Below are 7507 nucleotides of genomic sequence, written 5' to 3' on the forward strand. Positions count from 1 at the left end.
AGCCCCTGATGGCTCTGGGTGCTGACTCTCACCAGTGGCTATGGATCATCTTGATAATTTTTTAATTCTTATTTTTCATTTACTTGTACTGGAGGAGAAAGCTCTTTAGCAGTATATTTAGGTGGAATCTGCCCTTCCAGAGATGGGTAAGTAAAATCCAATGAGATAAACACTTCTTCATTCTTGCCTTGTGGGAGTGGAGAGATTTTAGCATTTGTTGTCTATTGGGGATAGTAAAGAAGCCAGTTTTCATAGCCTCCTTCCAAAACTAAAGGTTCATTGTACAGGACAGTTTACTTTCCCACTTGAAAAGTACATCTTTCAGACTCTAGAGAGTTGTTCCAAGCTGTAAATCTTTTGCAGAACTAAACCAGTCAAAAAGTATTACAAAATCCACATTCCCTCTCATCTTCCATGTGTCTTTAGAATCATGTGGGAGGTTTGCTTCAATCCTACTAGTAGTGTCTCCCGGCCTGATGGCTTCTTCAGGAAAATGGAGGGAATTTGAAATACGAGAATTCTAGAAATCCTGCTGTTTTTGGGTATCCATGATACACAAGTTGACATATTTATTCATCATCTTTGTGTACAATTGCTTTTCTGTGATTGATCCTTTCTCTGTTGATTCTTTTTTCCCCCCCATTTATTTTACCATTGATGGGATTTATCTTTGGAATCCAGTCCAAGGAACTTTTATAGCTGACATGCCACCATCCTCTCTTCCAACTTCCTTCTTTTTCCCTTGCTGTAATTGTTCTTCATCTTGTCTGTTCTTTTCTTCAAGCTTTTTCTGAACTTCAGCTTCTTCATATCTGAGTTTAAGGCTTTCAGAGAGTCAGCTTCTTCAATATGCTTTTTGATATTTGACAGTCTAAGAATTGAATGAAAGTAGTCCCGCTACTGCTTGAAATCAGGTATTTTCTCAATAAGATTATAAACAGTCATATATTTCGTATATAGTACATATGCCTTTTCCTCATCACGATCTAATTGGCATTCTTCTGTTAAAGATCTTCAGGGCACTTTGTATGTAATGTGACATTGGGTGTACTTCACTAACGCTGGCCTCCTAGGCGAAGGTCCATCTCCCCTGAGCCAAGGAAGAATCAGCCTTCGCTATTCCACATTTTAGTCTTTAAACTGACATCCTCTCACTTTAACATTTTGGAGAGATCCTTGACAGCAGATTTTCCTAGTGTAACATATCTTTTGATTTCTTGATTGTTATTAGCATAAGTGTTGCTTGTGACTCAAAAAAAAATCAAATAATTAACAACTTTTGTCTTTTCTCCAACTATCACAATTTTGCCTATTCGTTCAGAGGTGAGGATTTTTGTTTTCTTTATATTGAGATTTAATTTATATTAAAGTGTGTAGTCTTTAATCATGTGTGCTATCTTCATAACACCAATTATTGATGTTTTCCTCCAATCCTGATGCCACATTCTTAAATTTTAGCTTCCCTAGTGATTTGCTACAACAACTACAAGTTTCCTCCATACAGCAATGGACAGACGAGTGCCAAACCACTTAGAAGAATGTTTGAACAAAAGCAATTAAAAGCAGGCCTGAGGGCCACAGATTAAAATCACCCTCCTCTGGATATTGACAGTTGGCCTAGTAGCTGCCTTTCAGTTTTCTTGGCATAGATTAGTAAGAGCATGTTGGGTTACATCTCTTTGTTGAAACATGCCATTTGGAATGCCATCAATTCCTGGGGCCTTATTTTTTGCCAATGCCTTAAATGCAGCTTGAATTTCCTTCATTATCTTTTGTTCTACCTTTGCTAATTTCTGTGTAAAGATAACCCAGGCATTTTCTTTCCTTGATTTCTATGATACTACTAGCTCCTCATGTTTGATTTTTGTTCAACCAACCTCACTGGATACTATACTTTAGCCTCTTTATGGCTCTGTCTTCTATTTTGACATCTCATGTTCCTTCCTGGATTTTCTTTTTTTCTGTGTACTTATTTCAGAAGATCAAGTAATACAGCCTTCAGTATGGATTGTGTCTCAATATCAAGAAAACAAAGATTCTTAACACTGGACCAATAGACAGTGTTATGATGGATGGAGAGAAGATTAAAACAGTCAACAACTTCATCTTGCTTGGATCCACAATTAACACCCTTGGTACAAACAGTGAGGAAATAAAGATACACATAGTACTGGGGAAATCTGCAGTTAGGGACCTTGCCAAATTATTGAGGAATAGTAATGTCAGTTTGAGGACTAAGGTGCATCTGACTCAGACCATAGACTTTCCAATTACTAGCAATGCATCTGAGAGCTGAACAATGAATAATGATGACAGAAAAAGAATTGACGCCTTTGAGCTGTGGTGTTGGAGAAGAGCACTGAACATTTCATGGACGGCCACGAGAATGAACAGATATGTCTTGGAGAGGGTGCAGCTGGAGAGCTTAGCCTCACATACTTTGGACATGTTTTTAGGAGGTGCTATTTCTTGGAGTTGGACACGATGTTGGGAAGGGCGGAGGGTCAGCGAAGGAGAGGAAGACCCTCAACTAGATGGATTGACACAGTTTCTGCTGCAATGGGCTCCTGTGTGTCAGGATGTGTGAGGACAGGACTAGGTTCAGATCTTTCGTTTATAGGGTCACTGTGAGTTGTATTCAACTCTACTGCACCTAACAACAAACACAACATCTTTCAAAACTAAGTTAGTGAAGCTCCATGGCCTTGTGGTAAGGAGCTGCACCCGAAGACATGAGGTTTGAATTCACCAGCTGCTCTGTGGGAAAAAGATGGGAAATCTTCTGTGCAATTTACTGTCTCTGATACTCTGCTGGAGGGTCAGTTATCAGTATCAGCAACAACAACAACAATAACTAAATGACATATTAACCTCATAATGTTAAGCACCTGCTGGTGACACTTAAGTCATCAGTTTTGACAGTTTCTGAGTTTCATGCTTGTGAATAACATTCCTTACTTATAGTCATTCTGTCTTCCTGGGTGCCCCCCAAACATCTTAAATGTAGGGTACCTCCAAAGAGGATTTTACTCTATATCCTTCTTCCAATTATTTTCCCAGTATTTTATCCAAGAAGTGATCCAACCATTTCCTAGTTTCTTTCTTTTTTATTTTTGCATTCCCTAGTTTCTTACAATTTTTTAAATCACTCTAACCTTTCCCCTCATATATCATGTAGTATTCATATTCTAATTTTCAACATACATCTCTAACATGTCTACTTATTTCCACCTCTATAACTTTCACACTCATTTTAATCACTCAACATCTGTCACTTGGATTATTCTAACTATCTCCTACCTATTCTCTTGGCTTCCATTTTTCTCCCACTACAATCTGTTCTCCACTTAGTCAAAATAACAAAATGATAAGTCAGAGTGTATCACCTCTTTATTACCACCCACAATTGCTTCTTATTCCATCTGTTAGGCAATTCATATTTGTTTCCTTAGTTCTTATATAGACACATATTTTTAAAAAATTTTTATTTTCCCCTCTGACTTTAGAAACCCTAAACAATTGTTGCCTTCCATCTCTTAGCCCTCCTTGCCTTGCTTCCCATCTATCGACACTCATTGCCTTGCCTATTGTGCTGCACCCCCATTATCCATGCAGTTCCTTAAGCACATCAAATTCCTTCCAGCTTCAGAGCTTTTGAACTTGTTATTTCTCCTTGGAATTGCCATATTCAAGACCTTCTCATGCCTGTCTTCCCTGTGTTCTTGTTCTAGCTCAACTGTTGCTTTCATAGAGATATTTTATAAAGGACAGAGATCATGCATTCCTGACTCTTTCAGTCTCTAACTCTTCCATTGTCTGGCTTAATTTTCTTTTCGGTACTTCTCTCTTTTGTTAGGTACAGATTTAGTATATCACATACTCAAACATGCAAAATAAGCAGAAACCTCCTTATTGTTTTTTGTGATAATAAGGAACTACATTAACAATCAACCCCAAATCTCAGTTCCTTAACACAATAGAGACAGTTTCTTGTACATGCCACAGTCCTGTGTGGTCGGTGGAGTGTGGGAGGTGGATGATGAGTGAGGATGCAGATGAGTATTTGATCTATTGCTGCTTCCTGTCCACTCTGGTCTCTGCTGACTGGTTGAAGACTTATGTTTCTGATGCCATCTGACACAGAAGGGTGCCATGTGAGCAGCATCCGTCTTGTCCAAGGCACACACTCTCCTGGTCCACTAGTGTTTTCTCAGTCAGCACTATTCTTTTGCTGGGGGCAAGGGGATTTTTCAGATGCTCTTCTGTACCATTCTGTGCTGACAGGAGACTTGGGAGGTTGGGAGACTGTCTCTCTGCCTGAACCTAGTCATTCTGCAGGGGCCACTCTGCTATGTGGGCCATCCAGTGAGGCGTAAGAAATGTTCTGCTCTCAGATTTGGGGCTATTTGAGGATCTCCATCACTCCACTGACATTTCTTATCTAGATGAAGCCAAGGTAAAACACTTTCATTTTAGAAACCACCTCTAATACTTTTCCATCTTTCAGCCCCTGATTTTGTGGCTCTTCTTTCCCTGTAACTCAGAAAAACTTCAATTCTCTCGTTGTGTCATGAAAAAAACCAAGATCTCAACTAAGTTTATGGTAAATTCTATGTTTTTAATTTCTAGGCTTTGGCTTCTTGATATTCAAATTTAAGCTTTTTAAGATGAAACAAAATTAGAAATATAATGCAATACATTTTGATTTTCAAGATTATTGTTTCTTTTATGAACAGAAAAAGTCTGTGTTCACACTTTTAAGTCATTGATAACAATGCAAATAGAAAAAGAATTGCTACTTCATATGATGTTGACTGATAGGCAACACCATGATGGATGGAGAATGAGACTGTCCGCAACTTCATATTACTTGAATTCACAATTACTTGTCAGGAAACAAGGAGATATATTGCTCTGGGAAAGTCTGCAGATAGGGACCTCTCCAAATTATTGTAGAGTAATGATGTTACTTTGAGGACTAAGGTGTGTCTGATTCAGACCATGGTCTTTTTGATAACTTACTAAGCATGAGAGCTAGACAGTGAATAGGGATGATGAAGAAGAATTGATGCTGTTGAGCAGTAGTGCTGGAGAAAAGCACTGAACATCCAGAAGAACAAACAGATATGTCTTGAAAAGGGAGTGCTTTTTGGAGGCAAATATGATGAGGTTTCACCTCACATGTTTTGGGCATGTTGCTAGGAGAGGCTATTCCTTGGAGAGGGACATGATGCTTGGAAGTGAAGAGGGTCGGCGAAGGAGAGGAAGACCCTCAATCAAGTGGATTGTCAGGGTGACTGCTGCAATGGGCTCTAGTGTGTCAGAAAGTGTGAAGATGGCACAGAATGGGACAGGATTCAGATATGCTGTGAGTCATACTCAACTTGACGACACTTAAAAGAAGAACAAAAACAGGGTTCGAGGATATATTGGGCCCACAGTGGGGGTAGTGGAGGAAATGTGAACCCTCAGTAAAGAGAAAGAGTTATTAAGGTTATTTTGCATCTTGTTGTATATGAAGTATGTGTCTCTAAGAAAGTAATCTCCTGAGACCTTGACTGTGTTGCTTAGTATACATCACTGATGTCTAAAGCTAAGCTTGCACAAGGTGTACACTGGCTGAGAAATTAGCAATTACTAACTAATATTTGTTGAATAAGTAGATGTTGGCATTTAACATTTTTTCCAGGTCTCAGATTAAGGTAATGTTTCTGTCTTCTCACTTCTGTTCCTCACAAAATGATTTGAATGAACATGGGTTACAAATAGAATTTCATTGATATTTGAGGAGTAGATGCCCTCTTTAAATTCAGTCATGTTAATACTCTGCAGACTAAATTCAAGCCTTTTCCTGGAGTGAAACTACCAGGAGATATCAAGTTGGACAGAAGGAAGCTATCTTATTCAGAAATTAAGATAATTTGAAAAGATAGAAATAAAAACATGCCCATGCCTTATTTTCTTTATTTTTTGACACAGTTAAAGTATTTTAACTTTTGTAGTGTTAAATGAGCTTTGAAAATGACAATCATCTTACACAAACGAAAACTTTGGTGGAGGCTTTTCGTTTTGTTTTAAAGGGGGGAAATGGTCTATAAAAGGGGAAGAGAAGAGGAAAGGAAATGAATTTCTTTTTATAAGGGCTCAATTGTGTGTCTGCTAAGATTTTGAGCTGTAGTAACTATCAGACCCTAGTAAATAACTCCACTCCTCTTGTCCAGAATTATCTTTCAGAATGTCCTGCGTAGCATACAGCCTTCTCAAGGGCTTCAATTTCCACATTGCTGTGGTAAAATCACTTCCCAGCATTGACAGTCTCTTTCCTTGAGGATCAGCTTCAGAGCCACCTCTTCTTTGATGCCTTAGCTCTTTCCCTTCACCATCAGAATTAATTGCTCTTTCTTTTCATAGCACTTTTATAGTGTCTCTATTTAGTTCATGTTTCATTTTGCTTTAGTTTAGAGTTGGTTGCTAGTATATGGTTCTATTTTCTGTTTCTCTGTTATCTTGTGAACCTCTGGAGATCAGGGACCATTGTTGTCTTCTTTATCCCAGCATTTCTCACAGCGATCATGCCCCACATATGTTTGATTATCAATGCTTTCATTCAATGAACACATGAGGGTCTACAATATACTCATTATAACTACACAGAACAAGTTGCATGCTTGTATAGAAATTCAAGTCTCTTTTACATTATTTAAAATCAATTTGGCTTTTGTTTTATTTTAATAACATAGAACAGAAAGGAACTCCGGTGCCCTCGTGGCAAGAAGCTATGGTGCAATCCCAAAGGCGTGTGGTTCGAATCCACCAGATGCACTGCTGGAGAAGGAGGGACAATCTCCTCCTGTGCCAGTTGGATCCAACTTGACGGCACACAGCAAGGAAAAAAAAAGAGTGTAATAATACAGAGCAGGTGGATCTTCAGTCTTTTAATTTTACATGTGGGATTTAAACAAAGAGAGTAAAGCAGAAGAAATATGCTTATGTGGGATTCCAAGAGCTGATACTGAAAAGTTACAAATGTTGGAAGAGATTTAAACAGATGGCTATGCTTTTGATGATATGTTATGCTTAGATTTATTCACACTCTTTTGCTGTTCTCATCATTCAGCAGTGGAGCGAGTCCTTTATACACATAGTTGCTTGTTCCAGCTTTGTGGTTAGGGTAGTGCAAGCACATCTGTGCTCGTCCACTGCCATCCTGACTTTAATTGCTTCACTAGACAGAGAGTCTCTTCAAAGATTTATTTCACCAAATGCGTATATAGTAAGAACTTTCTTTATTTAGAACTCAGTAATAAATTCTTCTCCAGGTTCTTTTTCATGCATAAAAATTCATTACTGTCAAGACACAACCAGCTCATAGCTGTCCCTCCATTGTGTTTCTAAGGCTGTAAATATCACTGAAGAAGATTGCTCATCTCTTTCCTCAGAGCTGCTGGCGGATTTAAACTTGCAGAGAAATTTGGCCCTTGGGTTAGCAGCACAACTCCCTACTATG

General features: G+C 38.6%; 1 pseudogene; it reads right to left on the reverse strand.

The window, feature by feature from the left end:
• Positions 1-1042, reverse strand: part of LOC102857737 — a 4183-nt pseudogene extending 3141 nt beyond the window's left edge.
• Between the last annotated feature and the right edge of the window lie 6465 nt (positions 1043-7507).

This window comes from Elephantulus edwardii, unplaced genomic scaffold (assembly GCF_000299155.1).
Source record: "Elephantulus edwardii isolate Elephantulus edwardi_28Jun2011 unplaced genomic scaffold, EleEdw1.0 scaffold00019, whole genome shotgun sequence".
NCBI lineage: Eukaryota > Metazoa > Chordata > Mammalia > Macroscelidea > Macroscelididae > Elephantulus > Elephantulus edwardii.